General features: G+C 32.4%; 1 pseudogene; it reads left to right on the plus strand.

Moving 5' to 3' along the window:
• Positions 1-16,738: 16,738 nt before the first annotated feature.
• LOC109119431 (endoribonuclease Dicer homolog 2-like) lies at positions 16,739-17,528 on the plus strand (annotated as a pseudogene).
• Positions 17,529-23,946: the final 6,418 nt, after the last annotated feature.

The following is a 23,946-nucleotide window of genomic DNA, read 5'->3' on the forward strand; positions in this document are numbered from 1 at the left end:
AAATATGGGTTAATTACTCTATATTAGTGCTAATATTTATATATATATATATATATATATATATATATATATATATATATATATTGTTATGAAAGATCTATATTATACTAAACAAATTAAGCAACATATGGATATACCGATTATCCAAAACAAGTTAGCACATGATGTTTTTTCGAACTTCAAAATTGAAAATTTCATTAAAGAACTCTTATTGATTTTAAACAACATCATTGTTTATTACCCATATGAAGCTCTTCAAAATTCTATTGCGCTTGAACTCAAAGCCATTATTGTGAGGGAAAGGGTAAAAAGCCCTAATTAATCGCAAAATTGTGTGTTGATAAGATGCATCTTGCAATACAATGTTGGCCAGACTAAAATTGGAGAAAAGGGGTATATAATGGACATAACAAAGCTAAAGAAGGTGAGTCATCAATGAGGAGGAGTACCAGAGTGAGAAATAAGGTTTGTGGGTTCAAGAATGACCAAAATAATGATTGCAAAGGAAGAAGAATGAAAAAAAAATACTTTGGAAACAATGAGTGAAGCTTACTAGAAGGTGGTCGAATTTATAGAAGATTTTTTGGTGTAATAAATTTCTTTTGTTTTGTAGTTCTGGTAAGATTTCATAATTTATTATCAATGTAGATCAGAGACTATAATTCATCTCCTAACCCTTGTCATGTGACTTTTTTAAGATCAAGATTTTATGTTTAATTTTGAACAAAAAAAGGTCACATAATTGAATTAACATAATTCAGTTGATAATGTGAACAATTGTTTGATACATGATCTGCATCAACCTCCTTTTTTACTAGAAAAAACTAATATTCAATTTTTTTAGTACATTTGATCATTTTAATAGTAGCTATTATTTAATTGTCTCCTACCATATCATTCTTTATTGCTCACTCTTTCTAGTAGAACGTTGGAATTAGTGACTGAAATGATCTGTCAAGACCATAGCTTCTCACCAAAATATCATTATTTCACTCATTGTTTTATCTTTTCATGATTTGTAATTTATGTAATATCTAGGACATTTATCTACCCAAATTACTATTATCACATGTATTAAGGTTAGTCAAAATTGCACAAACAGAAAGAAGATGAAATTGACAAAATGTACTTATAATATGAGTCCATTGAAACTACTGTGTCTCCTTAAGAAATTTAATCCCCTCACTGCACCCGAGGATACAAAGAATTTCTCCCAAGATAAAATAGATTTATCGTGTTAAAGAAGTAGTGGTACCTCAAACTTCCATAACTTCATCCAACGTAAGAACAGTAACAAGCCACACAGACTCAGTTCATAGACACTTTGTTTATGAGAGAAAACATACGCAAAGAAGAAAAATTTCCAATTTCGAAAAAATGAAAAATGACTTCCTTTTATAGCCATGTTCAGCAAGAAACGTGTTTGTTCAGACAAGTATGTTCATACAATTTTTTTTCTAAGAAAGTTGTGTCTTTTGGAAAAAATAACAATTTTGAGGAATGATGTGTCTTTTGAGAAAGTTAAAGACTTTTTGGAAATCAGACTGCTATGACCGTTGCACGCGAATTTCAAATAAATTCTGTTTCATTAAAATTAATTCTGTAATATAACTCATTCTGAATTAATTTATAAGAGAAAAATTGATTAACAGGTCACATGATTTGTCAAATCCAAATTCAAATTCGAAGCCAAAAAGAAGGTCGACTGAGCACCGACGGCGCGAGGGGGCACCTTCTTCTCAGACCTTTAAGAAGTAAAGGAAGTGTTTTCTAATATAAGGACAACAATTTCCTTTCTTCTACCGATATGAGATAAATGACTTTTTATTTGCACTTTGCAAATAACTTTTCATTTTCCCTCCAAAATTGGTTCCTCATTTTATTTTTCTCTTCTCATTTCCTGTTCACAATTTGCTAAAACCCAACATTTACTACCCCTGTAATCTTCCTTTTCATCATTGAAAGGAAGAATTTCTGCCTTATAATAGTGATGGTCTTACTTTGTTAGCAGAACGTTGAGAATAATTATCTTTTGTTTAGAAAATGAATGTGGCCAACCATGACCATAACTTCTCATTGAAACTTTATTACTTATACTTTATGTTTTGTAATTCATGTAGCATTTAAGCCATTTATCTACCCAATTAACTATCCCGTGTTCTTCCTATTCAGGACAGTCTTACTTTGTTAGGAGAACGTTGGGAGTAATTGTCCTTTGTTTAGTGACTGAACGCGGTCAACCATATTGGCCATAACATCCCATTGAAACTCCAATATTTCAATCATTATTCTATCTTTTTATGTCTTCAAACTCTTCTAATTAACCTCTAGGTCATTTATCTACCTAGTTTACTACTCTGTAATCTTCTTATTCATTGCAAGAAAAAATTTCTCCCCTCTAAATAATGATGGTCTTACTTTGTTAGCACAATGTTGAGAGTAATTTCATTTTATTTAATGGTTGAACGTGGACAGTAATATTGGCCACAACTTCTGGTTGAAACTCTATTATTTCACTCATTATTCTATCTTTTTATGTCTTGTCACTCATGTAACATCTACTTCATTTGTCTACCCAATTTACTACCTCATTATCTTCCTATTCATTGAAAGGAAGAATTACTCTACTACAAATAGTGATGATTTTACTTTTTTTTATTGTATTAGAAAATATAGAGTGCATAAAAGTGAGTTAAAAAGAGTTCTTAGTATAGAGTTCTGGATTCAACTCTTGTTCAGTATTTATTTAGTTGTACTTTGAGATTCAGGTATATTGTATGGAGGGGACAAATTAAGAAGATTATTGCTAGATTTGTGAAAAGAGTTCTTGCCATGAGCTTAAATCTCCTAAAAGAAAGAAATATATATATCCATGTCTCTACCTAAAGATAATTTATTTTAAATTGTAATTTTAAAATTTCGCCAACAAAAACTAGTTGACTTTCCCATATAAATGTATATCATCCTACAATTTTTTATTTTATTTTTTAACAAAGAATATATTGTCTAATCACTTGCAGAAATATCTACGTGTAAACCCAAATTTGTTTTCTATATTGCTATTTTTTGGTCATATTTTTTTCTTACAACCATGTTCCGAAATTTTCTTTTGAATTGTGGGTCTATTAGAAAAAATATTATTATCACACAAAGATAGGAAAAAAAATGTGTACATCTTAGTCTTACCCTCCTCAAATTCACTTGTGGGATAATATTAAATGTTCGCTATTACAAAAACCGACATCAAAAGGGGTTTGGATAAACGCATCTTTTGAATTGTGCATCTTTTTATTCTGCAAAGGGGTAAGATTTGTGTACATCCTACCTCTTAGACTCAACTGTACAATAATATTTTTTTACTTCTAAAATATGATATTGAGAAAGACTTCATTCGCATAAGTGATGGTGATGTTTAAAAAATTGATCATAAATTTTGACAAATTGCCTTACAAAAAGTTAAGGTGATCGTCAAAAATTTATACACAAAAAAATGGATGTATCGCCAGTTCGCTACAATATTTTCTACAACAATGATAATATCATATTGATTGATTTGTCTCTCGATACATTTAATATATTTCTGAAGGAAGTAAAATTTATACACTCCCTACTAGTATTTTTGAGCTCCGTCCGGTTATACTTTGTAGTTATAGAAAAATCAAATCATTCTTTTGCTACTAAACTAAAAATATGTTCTAGACAACTCTATGATATATTAATGTGTGAGTAGAACTTTTCCAGCCATTTCAATGAAATATCTTTTATTTACTAATCATAAATAATTTGGTTCTACGAGTTGAAATCTCTCTTTTTGAAAGAGTTGAACACGTTGAAGTTTGACATTTTAGCTAAGCAACTTTGTGATGAATTAACCAATTATGGGATAATGAGTGATGAACTTGTAGAAATGGTAGCTATGGGGAAGGAAAGTTGTGAAGAACTCTATAATAATAATCTGGAATGTTATTTATCCATTAAACTTTTCTTATATTTATTTTCATAAATGTTCTTTCTTGAACTTTTGAGTGAAGACTCATGTCTATCGATTATAACTTAAAAGAACTCTTAACCATCATTTCTATATTCAACAGTGCTAATCTAGGAATTCTCATTCTCTATCCTCAATCAATTGAAAGTTTTTATTTCTCTAGTTATCCCAATATGTTATCCGTAAATTTACGAGGAAGCATCTCACCTATATTTCTATGCACTTTTCAATATTTATGGTTTAAAATGATATTGTAAATCACATTTACCATACAAAATAGTAAATCATTTGAAATTTACTTCATCTCCTTTACAGACTCACTCCGCTTCACTTGAAAAACAATTTTCTTACTTAAATATTCTTGCCTATACAAAGTAAGATACGTCAATATTGAAGGTGAAAGTGTAGGTAAGGTAAGAATTCACCATATTTCCTTTAGCTAATGAGGAAAGAATATGTGGACCATTTTTCTCGAGATTACAATATTGTGCCCTCCGTATTTGATGCACATGATTTATTTTCATAGCTACAAAATAGGTGAAAAGTATAATCGATAAGTAGGAGACCTGAACATGGGATGGGCTTTAATATTTACCAAATTCCTCTATGGAGTAAATAATCCTTGGTCATTGTGCATGAAGTTCATTGAGACAATCAACAAATTCAACTCATATTGTTCTCAAATTTTTGGAGGAGCTAAAAAACTCTTTAGGATTACTTCATCCTTGGTGATCAGTACATTTCCCATACTATCATTATCTACAGTAGATAGGAATTCGATTAATTATATTCTCGCACAATCCGAATGTTTGTAGTTGTGAAAGGGGGATGAAGATATTTACAAAATGAGGAACTCACGAAAATCATTAAAATTCCATATATATTTTAGCCATTTTGATAATATTACAAGGTTGACATTTCTTTACCATATACAAATATTTGCTATTTTACCCTTAAAAACCTTTTTTTTTAAAAATTATTTGGTCGTATAGGCCATTTTATTAATTAACCAAAAATAAAAATAAAATTTAGGCCCAAGCCCAAAACAAAACAATCAAAATAATTTATTTCGAATATGATTAGGGTAAAACCCACTTTCATTAACCCTACCTATAATGCTAATTGCAGCTTACACTTGAGCTCATTTTCTTTCTTCTCACTGTGTTGCCTCCTTGTTCACGGCTGAATGTTACTCAACTCATTCTTCTATTGTGGGCTATTCCAGCTCTCTAATCCAACGTTTTTTCTCTCTTCTTCTCAAACAAGAAGTGTCAATCACCCAAGGTAATGTAACTCCTATCTTTTTCTTCTCTTTTTCATCACTGTTCTAACTCTTTGTTGTTTCTCCAAGTGAAAGAGCTTTTTTCACTGAAAAACTTATCTAGAATTTTGAAATTTCCTTTCGAGTTTAAAAATTGGCTATAAGAGAATCAAAGGAAACTGTTCAATTTCTTACCTAGAACATGTTACTCTATTCCAAATCACACATGTACTCATTACACATTACTAATATATATTTAGTGATTTGAGATTAAAATGGAAATTTAAACAAGAGATTACTTTATTTCAAATGAGTAATAGATTAGACTTTTCTTGGTTTTAGATCGAGGGTGTTATTGTAGCTATCTTGGGTTAGTTTATGTACCATTATAAATAGTAGAAACTAGGGTTTATTTTAGGGGTTGATTTTTGAATGAAAATTTGATGTTTATACTTCTTTGTGAGTTTGGGGAAACCCTCATTTCTGTTCAATAGAACCTTCTTGAAAAGTCTTCACTTGTACGAGTTCAATTTGTTTTTATCGTTAGAGTTTATTCTAGTAATAAAATATCTGTCTTTCTTTCTACTTCTTGATAGTATATTTTGTTTGATTGATTGTAGTTCGTTTTATTATTTTTGCATCTAGGATTACATCAATTGGTATCTCTCCCTCTGCCTTTCTATTTCTAAACCATAATTCTTGCTTGCTTGATTGTGGTACTAGGTAATTGTACTTGTTGCAGCGTGGTTCTCACTTACTTCCTTGACAACCAGGTAATGTTTTAATTATATGCTAAAAAAATTATTTCTGATGCAAAAGGAATTTTCCTCAGTGAACAATACATTGTATTGCATTTTTATAATGTTCCATGAACCTACTACTCTAGGTAGGTATTAAGTGAATTTTGGTGCACCTCTAATATCTGAAGTTCTTTATGTCTTCACAATCCAATTATTAGGCCAAGTAATGGATGTATACATGTCATCTATACCTACATTCCTCCTCGTCCTGATCCAAAAATTCACGAGAATTGACCCCAACTAGCTTTGAATTGACACGTTGTTGTTGTTTATATCAATATTTTTTTGACAAATGCCTTTATCACAACTTCCACATAATGCCTCATTATGTAATTTTATACTAGTATGATCAATATACGGCTAGCTTTGATATTCACTTAAATTTTCCTTAGTTTGGTATTGGATTACTTAGCATTGGTTATTTAGTGGGTGTGCAGGAGTTATTATTGTCCAAATATCTAGTGCAAAGAGTCACTTGGCTTGCACCTCAATGATCCATAGTTTATGTAAAAACATAGGATATAAAAGAAAATTAGTAATCTTTTTTTCTATACTAAAGTATTTGGGTGATCTATTGAATGTTGAGACATTTAATACTAGAATTTTTGTATTTTTAATGAGTATGATTTGCGTACGTTAACCGCAATGATATTGAAACCCAATTTAAAAATTTCCTAAGCTACAAAGTGTGTTGAGATCGTTCGGGAGGATGTTCCCACTAACTGTGCCTTTCCAAATTGTCACACTTTTCTTGTGGATGTGATTCATGTCATAGAGTTCCACCAAATTTTGGTGTCTATAAATGCCCCCTACTTCAAGGCTTGTCAGCGTGTAGACTCGATAAAGTCGAATACGAGACTTGAAGTTCCCTTTAAAATAGAGTTTCAGTCTTTGCGGTACGTGAATTAAAATTTGCATTTTTTTTGTGATTGAGAAGATGAAAGGTAAATTGGGTCACACTGGGTGTGCCAATTTATTTGCAATTTTTTTGTCCCAAATACAAAAAATATATTGCAATCAAATAGTTATAAAAATAATGTTTTTCTCCTAAAGATTGTGAGTACAAATATGTTTATTACTTGTTTCCCTTCTATTAAGATTTCTCCGTGATTCTAGGGTTGTTAGTATCACTCAAACTAAGGATTATTTGGAACTCCTTAGGATTTATTTGAACTCCATGAAATGATTTTATGGATCTTGTTAAAAATTTTGGTTGCCAAGAAGAGTTCACCCACATCATCATCACTTTGCGAATATTTCATGAATATATGAAATTTTAGAAATGCCTATTCGAGGAAATATATTACACTATATATAAGTACTCGCTAAGAACCTTAAATAAAATGGGACACATCTTGTAGATTCGCACATAATTTTGACATCTCAAATGTCGAATTGTTAAATAAATTGGACACATCTTGTAGATTCGCACATAATTTTGACATCTCAAATGTCGAATTGTTAAATAAATTGGACTCATCTTGTCCCGTTAAATTATTTGGTAGTTCACTTAACTATCTTGTTGGATAGAGTTCTATTGTTTGATTGACTATTCCAGAAGAGGTCTTATGCTTATAAATGTAGTATCTAATAGAAGCCAATATTAACAAAGATCTCACTCTAGCAAGGTACTAAATAACACCTCAAAGCACATTTGGTAATGTAGTTTCACTCTCCCATCCAAATGTGGACACGAGATCCAATTTCTCAAATTCCTCGACAGTACAACATATCTGCCTTTGCAGATCTAGCGCATAGCCTTAACTTCAGATTGAGCAGAGCATTTATTATTTACAAAAGTAGACTGCAAATAAGTAATATCAGTCTTGAAATTTGAAATAGATATGTGTTGTAACTTTATCATTTAAAAAAATGGTTTGAATCGCACTTTGATTTTGTTGATGCACCTATGTCGTGTTAATGCAAAGAAGATAGTTAATGTGCGGTACTTTGAATTCCTGCTACTTACAAGTTTCATGATCATTCACTGCTTGTTGAAGCTCTAATTCAAGGATCATACATGCTACCTTAGATTTCACAAGTTATCAACACTAGGAATTCTTAGAGATACTGTGTTAAATTACGTTGTTACAACACATTTTTATTTCAAATATTTGAACTAACTCCATGACTAATTATTTATTTGAGGTTTGCTTCTATAAACAATGACTGATATACTCAATATGCATTCAGATTAGCATGCACAGACACTTTTTTAATGCCTCTCTAAATCTGCAGAGACAAAAGTACTGTTGAGAATTTGAGAATTTGGATCTTCTGTCAACGTTTGAATGGGAAGTTGAAATTAATTTTCAAAGGTGCTTGGAGATGTTGTTGGTGCGACCTTTGTTGATTCTAGCTTCGACAAAAGATACTAAATACATTTCTTAACATAAGACCTCTTGTAGAAGCGTTGGTTACATATCAAACAATAAAACTGCGACCAATAAGAGAGTTAACTAAACTATGTGCCCATAAAGGTTATTAAAAAAGAAATCAGTTTCTTCATGAGACAAAGACTCGACATTTGTAGACATTCAAATTGTGTGGGACTCTACCAGATGAGTCCAACTTCAGTTAGGATTCTTGATGATTAATCCTAGTTCACACTATATAAAGGGTACTATATTCCATAGAGAGGGATCTCGAAAATTTCATAAATTCATGGAACATTTAAACAAAGATCAATATGTGGGCGGACTATTCGTGACAACAAAATACTTCATGAAAGTCCACAAAAGCCTCTTTACATGGACATTAAATAAAATTCACTTTAGATGCAAATTATCCAATATAAGAATCAAGTTAGGGACAAATTGAACTTAAAAAAACTGTTAATCAATAAAATATTATTGCTTCTTTATACAAAAAATTTATTGCAAATCAACTGTCTCCTAGAACCCTAAATAAAATTTATATTTTATTTTGGGTTTTAATAAATTTGATCTGAGTTAAGGAATTGGTCAAAATCCAACATTGTAAAAAGATTATATATTTATTGATCAAATTCTTCACTCAATAGTTAAATAGATCGTTTGATGAAATTAATTAACCAGACTAGAGTAAAGATAGACCGAGTGTCTTTGGGGTCTATCCCATACCTTCTAAATAGTATTTCTCTCCAAAAAGTTTGGAGATACACAAAATTTGATGAAGTTTAACTTAATATAATGATATTGACCTCAATTAATATACTTAACATTGTTCATTGATAAAAGATGTCACAATAACGTTGTCATATTTTATTTAATTATGATAACTATCTCTATGGGTGGAGCTGATCCATCTGGTTGATATAACAATGGTGTGTTGCTTCTATATATGTGCTTGTTTCTCATCTTTAATATTATTATCTTGTAAAAATTAAGATAGTTTGGACATGTGAAGAGAAGATGCATAGATGACGTATCGATTAGGAGGTGAGAGAGGTTGATTATAGAGGGTGCAAGGAAAGACAGAGGTAGACAGAAGAAGTATTGGAGAGAGATGATGAAACAGAATTTAATGCAACTTCAAATTACCGAGGACATGGCTTTATATAGAAAAATATGGAGGATACATATTAGGATAATAGGTTAATAGGTGGTGTATGGATATCTTTCATACAATGGTTGGTGTTTATACTTATATATATATATATACCATTGTTTATTCTTGTTTTAAATAATCCATCCCAGTAAATTGGTCATTAATTTATCGTATTACAATGTTGTTGTCTATGCACCATGCCGATAGATTTTGCATCGTTTCCGTGTTACTTACTATTTTTTTATTTTTACTCTATCCAAGAGTCTTTCAGAAATAATTTTTTACCTTTATGAGATAATGGCAAGATGTACTTATATTCAATTCTTGTGATATTCCATTTTTGGTATTTCACTAATTACTAAACTATTTTTGTAATATGACAATTCGGTTCACTCTTCGGATTCAAGATATTCAAAAGCAAGAGTCTATTGTTAGTCATAATTTTGCTCATTAGTTATATCAAAAATTATTTTCACATCTCAATTCGTGAGTAATCTGAGTCCACGAGACCTGATTGACAACCTTTGTATTGCCATTTGCCACTCTATAGCCATTTTTCTCCTAGGATTCAAATTCTCCTAGTAAAAAGGATCTAAAAATTTGATGTTTTTTCTGAATAAATCAGCAAAATATAAGGATGCAAAATGGGTTTACTGCAGAAGACCTGATGAATATCGAAGGTATTGCTACCATACCACTGCTTCATTCCTTCATTCCAACTCATTTGTTGCCATTTTCCAATGTGGGTCGTGCTCAAAAATGGGCTCTTTCAAGAACCCTTTTCGTCTGTTAGTACTCTCCTCCTCTCTTTTAATTGTTCAATGTTTGTTTGGAGTACAGATCTTTGTAGAAAATGATCTGAAAAATTCGTAATGGGTGTTTTATTATGTTATTGAAATTGAGTTTTTTGTTGATGGAAGTGATTTATTTACCAATTAGCATGCCCCCTTTGAATTAGTCTGCTAGTAAGGAGGAAGAAATTGAGAAATTTTGAGAAATGGGTGAACTTCGATTATGTGGTAGGAATCGAGTGTTGTGTTGTGAGTTGATGGTCTATTGGAAATGCCTTCTTAGGGGTAACGTTGCGTACACACAATCCTATTTAGACCCTCTTAGACTCAACTGTACATTAATATCTTTTTACTACTAAAATATGATATTGAGCAAGACTTCATTAGCATAAGTGATGGTGATGTTTAAAAAATTGATCATAAATCTTCACAAATTGCCTTACAAAAAGTTAAGGTGATCGTCAACTTTATGATGAATAGCTTGGTTCTACGGGTTGAAATCTCACTTTTTAAAACGGTCGAACACGGTGAAGTTTGGCATTTTAGCTAAGCAGCTTTGTGATGAATTAACCAGTTATGGAATAACGAGTGATGAACTTGTAAAAGTGGTCGCTATGATAAAGAAAGTCGTGAAGGACACTAGGATAACAATTTGGAATGCTAGTTTATCTGTTAATATTTTCTTAAATTCATTTTAAAGGTTAGTTAACATTTCTTTTTCTTGACATTTTCAGTAAGGTTGTAACTTAAAGAACTCTTAATTACCAATCCTATATTCCATTATGCTAATCTAGGAATTCTTCCTTTTTGCTCCCATTCTTTTTCATCAATTAATTGAAATGGTTTTATCTTTTGAGTTATCCCAACACGTTGTTCGTATATTTATGAAGAAGATCTCAAATATATTTCTTTGACCTTTTCGATATTTATTTGTAGAAAGATATTGTGAAATTACAATGACCATACAAAATAGTAAATTCTTTGAAATTTACTTCATCTCCATTAAAGACTCATTGTCCTTAACTTGCAATACAATTTTCTTACTTAAATAGTCTAGCTTATAGAAAGTGAGATACACCAATATTGAAGATGGAAATATAGTTAAGGTAAGAATTCTTCATATTCACTTTAGGTAATGATGAAAGAGAAAGTGGACCATTTTCTCGAGATGCTAATTTTGTGTCCTCCTAATTTGATGCGCGTATTTCCTTTTTGTAGCTAAAAAAAGGTTGAAGGTATAGTCGATAAGTTGGAGACCTGACATCGAACTATCGTCCACATCTACTTTTACTTGTTTGCACATTCTTAAGTTTGTGACATAAGTACTTGAACATGAGTAGGTTTCAATGAATACCATATTCCTCTACTATATAAATCTAATGGTTAGGGGGACATAATTTCTTTAGATATTCTTGATTACGGTGTATTAGAGTTTTATATCTAAAGAGTAAATTATCGTTGGTCATTGTGTATACTGGGAGTTCATTGAGAGAATCAACAAATTTGATTCATATTGGTCTCAAATTTTTGGAGGAGCTAGAAAACTCTTCAGGAGTTATATCATTTTTGGTGATCAATAAAATTTCTTATCATTATATACTATAGATGAAATTTTAATTTCTTATATTCCTAGACCATCTGCATGTTAGTAGTTGTTAAGGGGGATGAAGGTATTTTCTATATGAGAAACACACGAAAATCTTGGCAATTTCATATTTTAACTATTTTGAGAATATTATATTATTGACATTTCTTTACGATATTTGATATTTTTATACTTCCTAAATTACCCCGAAAACCCTTTGTTAAAGATTTTTTTGGGGGCCATATAGACCATTAATTAATTATCAAAAAATAAAAATAATGTTTTGGCCTAAGCCCAACCTAATCTTATTAGGGTAAAGCCCACTTTTATTAACCCTAACTATAAAATCTATTCTTATTGTGTTGCCTCCTTGCTCACGGCTGAATATTACTCTTCTCGATTCTTGTGGGTTGTACCAGCTCTCTATTCCAACGTTCTCATATCTCTTTTCTCATACAAGATGTGTCAGTCAACCAAGGTAACAACTCCTATCTTTTCCCTTCCTTTATTCATTACTGAAGAAGTCGATTCGAAGTAATTTGGATATCTTATAAAATTAATAAAACAAGCATGGAAGGTTTAAAATACACTAAAATGAAAATTAAGCAAGAGCTGACTACATTTTAAATAATTAATAGGCTAGGCTTTTCTTTATTCTAACTCAAGGTTATTATTGTAACTAGCTTAGGTTTGGTTATCTACTATTATAAATAATAGAAACCACGATTTGTTTTAGGGGTCGGTTTTTGAATGCACATTTAATGTTTAGGCTACTTTGTGAATTTGGGAAACCCTTACATCTGTCTAATTTAACCCTCATGATTATTTGGGTAAAAGTCTTCACTTTTATGAACTAAATTTCTTTCACCTTTAAATATTACTCTAGTTATAAACTGTGTTTTAGTTGATAGATCATCCTTTTTTTCTTATAAATCTCCCTGTCGTTCTTTCTATTTCTTAATAGTATATTTTGTTTCGTTTATTTTTCTTGCATCTACAATTACATCAAGTATCTCTTCCTCTTCCTTTCTATTTCTAAATCATATATCTTGCTTGGTTGATCGTGTTACTAGGTAAGTCTATCATTCAAGGCATAAATAGAAGAAATCACCTAGATTTTTTCCACTGGTGAAAATTGTACTTGATACCTCATGATTCTCAACTCACTTCCTTGTTGACCAGGTAATGCTTTGATTGTATGCTAAAAAGTATATTTCTGATGCAGAAGGAATTTTTGCTCTAGTGAACAATATATTGAATGACCTTTTTATTATGTTCTACGAACCCTACTATTCTAGGTAGGTATTGAGTACATTTTGGTGCACCTCCAATATATGATGTTTTTTGTATCTTCATAATCCAATTATTAGATTATCATAGTGCAAGGATCGAAAGTATAACTTATACATGTCCCCTTTATATCAATTCCTTCTGGCCCTGATCCAAAAAACCAAAAGAGTTGACCCCAACTAGCTTAAAATTGACACGTAATTGTTGTCCCCAATATATCCATTCACTTAAATTTTGCTTACTCTGATATTTGATTACGTAGCATTAGATTTTTTATTGTCCACATACCTAATGGAAAGTGGCATTTGGCTTGGACCTTAGTGATTTATAGCTTATGTAAAAATATAGGAAATACGAAGAAACTTGTAAGCATTGGGTGTTGCACGAGTTATTATTGTCTTGATTCTAATGCAAAGTGTGATTAGCTTGAACCGCAATGATCCACAGTGTCATGTCCCACCACTTCCTTGTTCAAATTCCGCATCAGGTTAAGGGAGAAAATCTAGATTTGTGAAGAGGTTAGTAAAATACTTTAGAACTTCCTAGATATATTCAAGAAGGCTTTAGAATTCCCTAAAACTTTTAGAGAATTCTACAATAGGACTGAACTGTAAATATTGTAGGGAATTTTAAAGTACATAATATTTATACTTAGGCTTTTAGGAGGTTATATAAATAAAGGGCCTCTCATTGAAAAAATGTTCCAACCAAGTGTAAAAGATTCGACAAAGTAATACAAAGCCTTTTTTGAAAGATTTTCAAGTTTCTCTAAATCTCTCTTGCGTTCTCTTAGCGGTCATAGATTCAAAAGTCCTACTTGAGCTTACAAGACCGTGAAATATTGTGAGTAAGTTGTCAAGTGTTGCATGAAACATTAGTCAGACTCTGAGTCTCCGAAAATGTGGTTTCATATCAAAGGTTTACGGTAAGGGAATGACCAATGAAGGAGATGTAAATGTTTCTAGCACCACAACAATCAGGATGGATGGTGAAAGCAAGATCTGCAAGGCAAATAAGCACCACAAGAGTAGTAAGGAAATGTTGTTCGACCCTACACCAACAAAGGCACTAACATGTCACCCACATTTGACCATTGAAGCAAGTGGCGATGAGTATGGTGATGATGTTATTCACGCCACCATCAGAGAGGAATGGATCACAAGGGTTCAAATGGAGAGGTAGACCGTACAGATATTAGGCTGATATTTGGATGAGGTTGATGAAAAGTTCAATAGTCTAAAGGACTTCAACCTTAGAAAACAAAAACTTCCGCAAGGAGTTGGGAGGGACGCCAGCATGCCGAGTTTGAGAGGAAGGAGGCCAGCACTTTCTTGGAGTGTCGGCTCATTGATGCGCTAAGTACTATTGTAGCTATTAGAGTCGAGAATAAAGCACTCAATGAGGGTGTGTAAACTGAAGGATCAACATCATCCACCCAAGATAGGGAAGCCAAGGTCGAGGCTCCCAAGTCACATATGTTCAAAGGCATCTGTGACGCCTAAGAAGCAGAGAACTTCTTATGGCACTTGGAGAATTACTTCAAGTGTAGTCAGGTAAAGAGTGACAAAAACAAGATCAACATTGTCGTGTTGTATCTTTAAGGCTTGTCAGAGTGTAAACCTTATATACTCAAAGATAATACTTGAAGTACCCATAGAATGGAGTTTCAATTTTTGAAGTTTGTGGCTTGATATTTGCATTTTATTTGCAAGAGAGGAGATGCCGAGTAAATTTTGTCACACTAGGCATGCAAGTTGTTTGCACATTTTTTTTCCAAATAGAAAAATATTATTGCAATCACAGAATAAATAAAAAAGAATGAGTTTATTCATAAAAATTGTGAGTACATATATGTTTATCCCTTGATTCCCCTCTCATAAGATTACTCCACGATTCAAAGGCTATTAGTGTCACCCAAACAAGAATGATGTGGACCTTCTTAGGATTTATTTGATCTTTGTGAAAGGATTTTACTGATCTTGTTAAAGTATTTGGTTGTCAAGAAGAGTGCACCCATATTTTGATCACTTCATGAGTATATGAAATTTTAGAGATGCATATTCAAAGACATATATATGCACTTTATATAAGTGTTATATAAGTGTGAGCTAGAGTTTAGGGTAAGTAGTCTCCAAAAACCCTAAATGAAATAGGATTCATCCTGTAGAGTCCCACAAAAATTTGATGTCTCAAATGTCATGTTTTTGTCCCATGAATTTGTTTGGGACGCATAGTTCACTTAATAGTCTTGCTGGATAGAGTTTTATTAGTTGAGGTCTAATCAACTATTGCATAATAGGTCTTATGCTTAGAAATGTGGTATCTTTGTCTAAGCCAATTTAACAAAGATCTCTCTCGATCAATGGATTCAAAATCATCTCCAAGTACCTTTGGTAAAATAGTTCCACTATCCCATCTAAACGTGGACACAAGATCTAATTTCTCAAATTCCTTAAAAGTACAACATATACTTTGTAGATCTAGAGAGGTATGAAGAATGTGCTCATGCAGGCTTGCCTTAACTGCATATTGAGCATAACATTCATTATTTACAAAAGTAGACCGCAAAATAAGTAATCAGTCTCGAATATTTGAAATAGAGATGTGTTGTAACAACATAATATAGCACTACATCTCCAAGAAATTCCAAGTTCTAATAGAATCTTGGTATCTCAGGTAGCATGTAAGATCCGTGAGTAAGAGCGTTAACAAACAACGAAGAGTCACAAAACTTATAAAGTAGCAGTGATTTCCAAGTACCGTATATTGACTAGCTTCTAAACATTCACCATGAAATAACTTAGCATAGGTGCATCAATAAAATCAATGTCCATCTAGATCCATTTCAATAAATGATAAAGTTGCTACTTCCGCGCCTGAGCTGAGGTAGGTACCTATTAGTTCCTCACCACATTAGCTACTATATTACTTATAATCTCCTACTTTACCTGATTATACATTTCTACCAAAGGCAAACTCTTTGAAAAAGTTTTGAACTTGAGAATTATCCCTAGGAATGAACCCCATTTTATGATTTAATGGTTCATTACAGATAAATCTCAGTATTTTACGAGCACATCCAAGCTTGAACAATGCAACACTCAAAATTATTTTATTTTTCTTAATACTGAAAGAACCTCATGACGATTTTCATAAGTCTTAAACAAATGTATACTGATAGCATATTTGAGAAAAGAGTCTCCAAATTACCCAAGTGTTTCCAAAGGAAACTTCTGCATGCATTTCTTTGTTGTCAACACTTTCAAAACCTTAGCAGTTGGGATAAAAAAATTTAGTTTGTCATATAAAGTCCAAAGATTCTAGCAGACAGATAGTAATTGGCGAAAGATTCTTGACCTAGAGAATCTGATGAATCTAAGGTATACATGTATGAAAGTGAATCTGTTCGGATGGAATAGAACAGATTCACTGCAATATGTGTATACCTTAGAATTTATAATATTCTCAAGGTTTGGAATCTTTCCTAACACCTATATGTCGTGCTACAACCTTAAGATTTTATATGGGAAGCAGTCATGCAGACTAAACTTTAACTGCAAACAAAAACGTTGTATCCCAATTGCTAAGGTTTTGGATGTAATGACAACAAAAAAAGGACTCTATAAGTTACATTTGGAATAACTTGGGAAACTTGGAGACTCTATTATCAAATGTGATGTTAGTATACAGTTATTTAAGACTTGTGAAAGTCATCACTAGGGTTTTCTCAAAATTAAGAAAAATAAATCATTTAAAATGTTACAATGTGCAAGTTTGGATGTGCTCGTAAAATATCAAAATGCATCAATAGTGAACCATTCAATCTTAAAATGTGAATCATTACAGATGATAATTCTCAAGTTCACTACTTTGGCTAAGAGTTTCTATTTCCTTCAATAAAAATGTATAGTAGGCTAAGACAAACTATTAGAAATAGTATGAAGTGGTTGATGTGGTTAAGGCACTAATAGGTTCCTACCTCAACTCGTGTGGGGAAGAAGCGGCTTTATCATTTATGAAATGACTTTGCTGAACAATAATTTTGTAGATACACCTATGACAAGACGCTTCCCTGTGACTGCTGAGAAACAAGTTAATATGTCTGGTACTTTGAATCCCAGCTACATTACAATTTGCATGATCCTTCACTGCTTGTTGAAGATCTAACTCAAGGATCATACAGGCTACCTAAGATTCCACGATGATATCAACACTAGGAATTCTTGGAGATACAATGCTAGATTATTTTGTTACAACATATATCTATTTCAATTATTCAAACTGACTCCATGACTAATTATTGATTTGATGTATGCTTCTTTTAACAATAAATGATATGCTCAATGCACAGAAAAAGGCTATTATGCACAAGCACCTTCTTCTTCATGCCTCGCCAAATTTGCAAAGACTGTACTGTTGAGGATTGTTGAAAATCGGATCTTGTTCTACGTTCGTATGGGAGGTTGAAATGTTGCAAATCTTTGTTATAAAATCAGAAAATTACTGATTCTAATAAATTGTTCAGAAACACGATGTAACTAAAATTTACAGAACCACTAAGAGAGATGAACAAAAATTTAACTCACAAAAAGTAAAATTTGTAAAAAAAAAATGTACCAAAATCGTATAAACCTTTTAAATTTGAAAAAGATCAAGTCCTTTGAACTCAGAGTGTCCCCTTAAGGAAATTATTTCCCTCTAGTATACGAGGTTTGATTTGGAATATAACCTCCTAGGGTAAAATGATCTTAGAGCCTGTTTGGCTCACCTTAAAAGCTGGTCAAACTTACTTAAAAGTTAGTTTTTGACTTATTTAGTTGTTTGGCAATACTCAAAATAACTTATTTTAAGTTTTAAAAAAATTATTTTAAGCCAAAAGTTAAAAGTTGGGGTAGGGGTGCTTTTTTTTTAGCTTATAAGTTGTTTTAAGTTGACAACATTTTTATCTTTTTGCCCTTAATTTTTTTATACAATATCCAAAATACCCACATAACCCTAACATCTCCTTCTTCCATTTTTCCCTCACGTTTGGCATAGATACGTCAGCACTTATTGCTTATTTTAAAAATAAGATTCAGCACTTTCAAAAGTACTTTTTTAAAGCTGCTTTTATTAAGCCCATCCAAACGGGCCCTTAATCAGGAGAGAGTAGATACCAAAAACACTACTATCAGTGAACCAATCCAAAGTAGGAAAGTACACGAAGAAAATATGTGCAGAAGAAGAAGAAGATCATAAAGTTCGTAAGGAAATATTCTGAAGAATGAGTGGTAATTATAGTCAAGAAGAATAGTTTCCGAAAGGTTGCAATCCTTTCAGAATTCACACGATTATTAATGAAAGTTTGCAACCTTTAAAATGGTACTGAAGTTGCAACCATTTAGAACAGTCATGGAGGAAAAATTAAATAAAATGGGAAAGTTCAAATAAAACAGGTCACGCGCGGATCTGAGTCAGGTCGGGTTAGTCAACTAAAAAGTTGAAACATTTCGGCTAATTTTCAACTTCTATTATCAACTAATTAATTGAAAATATTTTTGGCAATTTAATTAATTAATTAATTAATTGATTAATCAAAATAAACTTTGTCCAAAGAATAATCTCTCGATCATTTGCCGAAGCTGAGACGAGCGAGCGACGACAACGACGGAGCGAGGGGGTCCCTATTTCCAACCCTTTTAACAATTAATAGTAGTGTTTCTATATTTAAACTCTCCTATTTTTATTTTCACCACCAATGAGGGACAAATGCCTTTTCATTAAAGCGTAAGAGGACCTTTCAAATTCCCAACTCTTCAAGTTCTCAACATTTAAAATTCCTCTCTTTCCCTCTATTTCCCATCAATTTTTGCTACATACTTAACAATCCACCACATTGATGGGGAATGGTTATAACATAGGAATGCACAGACAATTGTGTACTTAACAGGTAAGAATTAATTGCATCTGGATAAGTAGATTTTCCCTTAGACTTTCCGTAGTCAACATATGTCGGATATACTCGGTCAATCGGTAGATGTGATATCTTTGAACCGTTGAGCTTTGGTGTATACCTAGAAAACCATATGTCACACAATTAACCCTTTACTGTTAATGGTTCTTACGGTTGTGTTGGTTTCAGGAATGAACACCTCATGGTTTCATGAGTGTATAGAGAATAGGATTTTGACATAAAATTCTCTTTGAAGCGGCTTCCACTTCACACTCACATAGGTAATTTCTAATTGTGTCATCTCGTAGAAACACTATTTGGTCTAATCTACCTAACTTAGAAAATCATTTAAAACTTTAAGTTTTATTACGTCATTAACAAGTCTTAAAGTCTTAGCCTTGTTCCTGAACATTGTCTTCATCAGGAGAATTGATTAAGTTATTTGACAAAGTCGAACCAACAACCACAACTTTGTTTTTCTCCATGAATCTAGTTCTTTTGATCTCTAGTCTGCTAGATAGAGTTACCGTCATGCTGACATGTCCGATGTCGTAAACGCATTCCCTTAGATGATCTTTTAACTTCCTCTCTCACTAGGACTTTCGTTAGTAGATCTAATACATAATCTCTTGACTTTACATAGTCAATTGTGATAATTCCACTAGAGAGAAGTTGCCTGACGGTGTTATGTCTATGTCGTATATGACGAGATTTCCCGTTGTACATAATGCTCCCTGCCCTACCTACAGTTGCTTGACTATCGCAATGTATGCAAATAGGTCTAACAGGTTTGGGCCAGAATGGAATATCCTCTAGGAAATTCCGGAGTCATTCAAATTCTTCACCAGCCTTATCCAAAGCAATGAATTCAGCTTCCATTGTGGAGCGAGCAATACATGTCTGTTTCGATGATTTCCAAGAGGCTCCTCCTTTACCAAGTATGAACAAATAACCATGCGTGGATTTTGCATCATTTCACCAGGTGATCCAATTTGTATCACTATATCCTTCAATCACAAAAGGATATTTATTATAATGCAAAGCATAATGTTGTGTATATTTTAGAGAACCCAACACACGTTTCATTGCCATCCAGGGAGTTTGATTCGGATTACTAGTGAACCGACTCAGTTTACTAATAGCAAATGTTATATATGGTCCCATACAATTCATAATATACATCAAACATCCAAACACTCTAGCATATTCCAATTGAGAGTCCTTCATTCTTTTAAAATACACAGCTTAAATCAATTGTAGTTTTAACAACATTGAAATTCAAGTACTTGAACTTATCCAATACTTTTCAATATAATGAGATTGAGATATGATAGTTCCTGGGGAGTTTTGATAATCCTAACCTCTAAGATCAAATAAGCAACTCCTAAGTCCTTCATATCAAACTTGCTGGACAGCATGCGCTTAGTAGCATTTATATCGTCAATGTCTTTACTCATTATTAACATGTCATCAACCTAAAAACAAACAATGACTTCATGATTAATAATATTTTTGATGTAAATACATTTATCATGTTCATTAATCTTGAATCCATTTGCCAACATTGTTTGGTCAAATTTAGCATGTCATTGTTTGGGTGCTTGCTTGAGTCCATAAAGTGATTTCACAAGTCTGCACACTTTCTTTTCTTTACAAGGAACTATAAACCCTTCAGGTTGTTCATTGTAAATTTCTTCCTTCAACTCTTCATCTAAGAAGGTTGTCTTTACATCCATTTGGTTGATTTTAAGATCATGCACTGCTGCTAGTGCTATTAAAATCCTAATTGATGTTATCCTTGTTACTGGAGAGTATGTGTCAAAGTAGTCCTTACCTTCCTTTTGTTTGTACCCTTTGACTACCAGTCTATCCTTATATTTTTCAATCGTCCCATCACGTTTCATTTCCGTTTAAAGATCCACTTTGATCCTAAAGGTTTATTTCCTGGAGGAAGATCAACCAATTCCCAACTGTGATTGCTAAAAATTGATTTGATCTCACTATTAACTACTTCTTTCTAATAAAGTTGAATCAGACAAACACATAATTGCTTTAAATGTTTGAGGCTTATTTTCAAGCAATAGTGCTACAAAATTTGGTCTGAAAAAAGCAGATTTTTGTTGGCAAGTACTACGCCTAGGTTCCTCACTAGTTAGAATATTTTCCATTGATTCTTCTCGTGGTCATTTAGGTCTTTCACTTGTTGACTCACTTTCTATTTTATACAGATGAATGATTTCAAAAAAATCTATATTATCTTATTTAATTATCGTGTTAATATGAATCTCAGAATAATCAGATTTGTTAACTAAAAACCGACAGGCTTTAGTATTTACAGCATACCCAATAAAGACACAATCCTGTTTTGGGTCCAATTTTAACCCTCTTCGGTAAAGGAACTTCTACCTTGGGTAAACACCACCACACTTTGAAATATTTAAAGTTGAATTTCCTTCCTTTCCACAACTCATATGGAATTGATTGTGTTTTTCGATGGGGTAGTCTATTGAATATTGTATTACCTGTAAGGATGGCTTCCACCCAAAGGTTTTATGGCGAACCAGAATTGGTCATTGAGGGATTCATCATTTCCTTTAATGTTTTGTTCTTCCGTTCTGCCAAACCATTTGACTATTGTGTATAAGGTGCAATAATTTGATGAACGATACCATATTTCAAATATATCTATGCAAAAGGATATTAATATTCTCCACCCCTATCACTCCGAGTCTTTTTTATCTTTAGTTTCAATCAGTTCTCCACTTAATTTTGCATTGATTAAATGCATCAATTTCTTCATCCTTACTATATAGCAAATATAGATAACAAAATCGAGTGCAGTCATCAATAAAAGTTATAAAATACTTTTCCCTACCACGAGATGGTGTTGACTTCATATCGCATATATGTGTGTTAATTAAGTCTAATGTTTTAGAATTTCTTTCAACAGACTTATAAGGATGTTTAACAAACCTAATTTCCACACAAATTTCACATTTCGATTAATCACATTTAAAATCAAGCAATACTTCTAGATTAACCAATTTTCGCATGGCTTTGTAATTTACATGTCTAAACGGGCATGCAATAAATCATTTGATTCCAATAAGTAAACAGAAGCACAATTTTTACTAATATTGTCAGCAACCATTACATTCAATTTGAAAAGACCCTCATTGACGTAGCCCTTTCCTATGAACATTTCGTTCTTACTTATTAAAGCTTTATCACTAACTAGGACACACTTAAACCCAATCTTAATGAGTAGGGCATCATAAACTAAATTCTTCCTAATAGTAGGAACATGCAGAACATTGTTCAAAGTCAACACCTTGCCGGATGTCATTTTCAACATTACTTTCCCAGTTCCTGCAATCCTTGTTGTTAATGTGTTTCCCATGAACAAATCTTCATCGTACTAAGAACGAGTGTACATTGCAAAGGCTTCTTCCGTAGAGCAAATATGTCTAGTGGCACCTGAGTCGAGAAACCACTCCTAGGGATTTCCAACTAAGTTCACTCCGAGGTCATTGCACACAAGTCATCTGCATCTTCCATTTTCTCCATGATGTTTGCTTGACTTTTTCCTTTGCCTTTAAACTCTTCAATTTTTCTTTCCACCACCGATGAGGGAAAAATGACTTTTCATTAAAGCATATGAGGATCAAGTTCCCAACTCTTAAAGTTCTCAACTTTTCAAATTCCTCTATTTCCCATCTTCTGGCTACATACCCAACAAAACTACTTCCAGAATGTGTTTGGAGGTGTTATTGGGTTCGTTGTTTGTGCGATCTTTGTTGATTCTAGATCAAAACACTAGAAATTCATAGACATCAAATTTGTGTGGGACTCTACTAGATGAGTCAAATTTCAATTAGGCCTTCTTGAAAACTACTCCTAGCTTACACTATATAAAGGGTAATATATCCTTACCGAGGGATCTTGAAAATTTCATAAATTCATGAAATATTTGCAAAGATATCAAAATGTGGGTGGACTCTTCGTGATAACCACATAAATAAAAAAAAGATCCATAGAAACCTATTAACATGGATATAAAATAAAATTCATTTAAGGTGCAAATTATCAGTTACAAGAATCAAGAGATTGATATAATTGTACCCAAACTATTATTAGTTAATAAAATATTCTTGTTTCATCATATTTATTTTGTGATCGGAGTTTATTTTCCATTAATAAGATTTAGTGCAAACAAATTTTGTCTCCTTGAACCTAACAACTAATAATTATTTCTTTTGGGGTATGATTAGTTCGATCGGAGTTGATTAATTGGTGAAATTCGTTAGAAATTGAAGAAAAAAATGAATATTCATTGATCAAATCATTCATTCCGTAGTCTCATGGATCTTTTATAGAAATTAATTAATCAGACGAGAATAAAGATAGATCAAGTGCCTTTGGGGTCATCTCTTACCTTCTATGTAGCATTTATCTCCCCAAAGCTTGGAGATGCACACACAAGAAGAGGACTTATGTTTAAAAATGTATTTAGTATCTTTTTCAAAGATTGAATCAACAAAGATCGCACCAATAAAGGACCAAACAACATCCCCAACAACAATTGTGAAAGTAGTTTCACTCTACCATCCAAACATAGACACAATATCCAATTTCTCAAAATTCTCAACTGTATAACATATCTGCCTTTGCAGATCTGGCGAGGCATGAAGAATGTGCTCATGCAGGCTAGACTTAAATGCATACTGAGTAAATCATTCATTATTTACAAAAGTAGACCACAAATAAGTAA

Source organism: Solanum lycopersicum, chromosome 1 (assembly GCF_036512215.1).
Source record: "Solanum lycopersicum chromosome 1, SLM_r2.1".
In the NCBI taxonomy this organism is placed as follows: Eukaryota; Viridiplantae; Streptophyta; class Magnoliopsida; order Solanales; family Solanaceae; genus Solanum; species Solanum lycopersicum.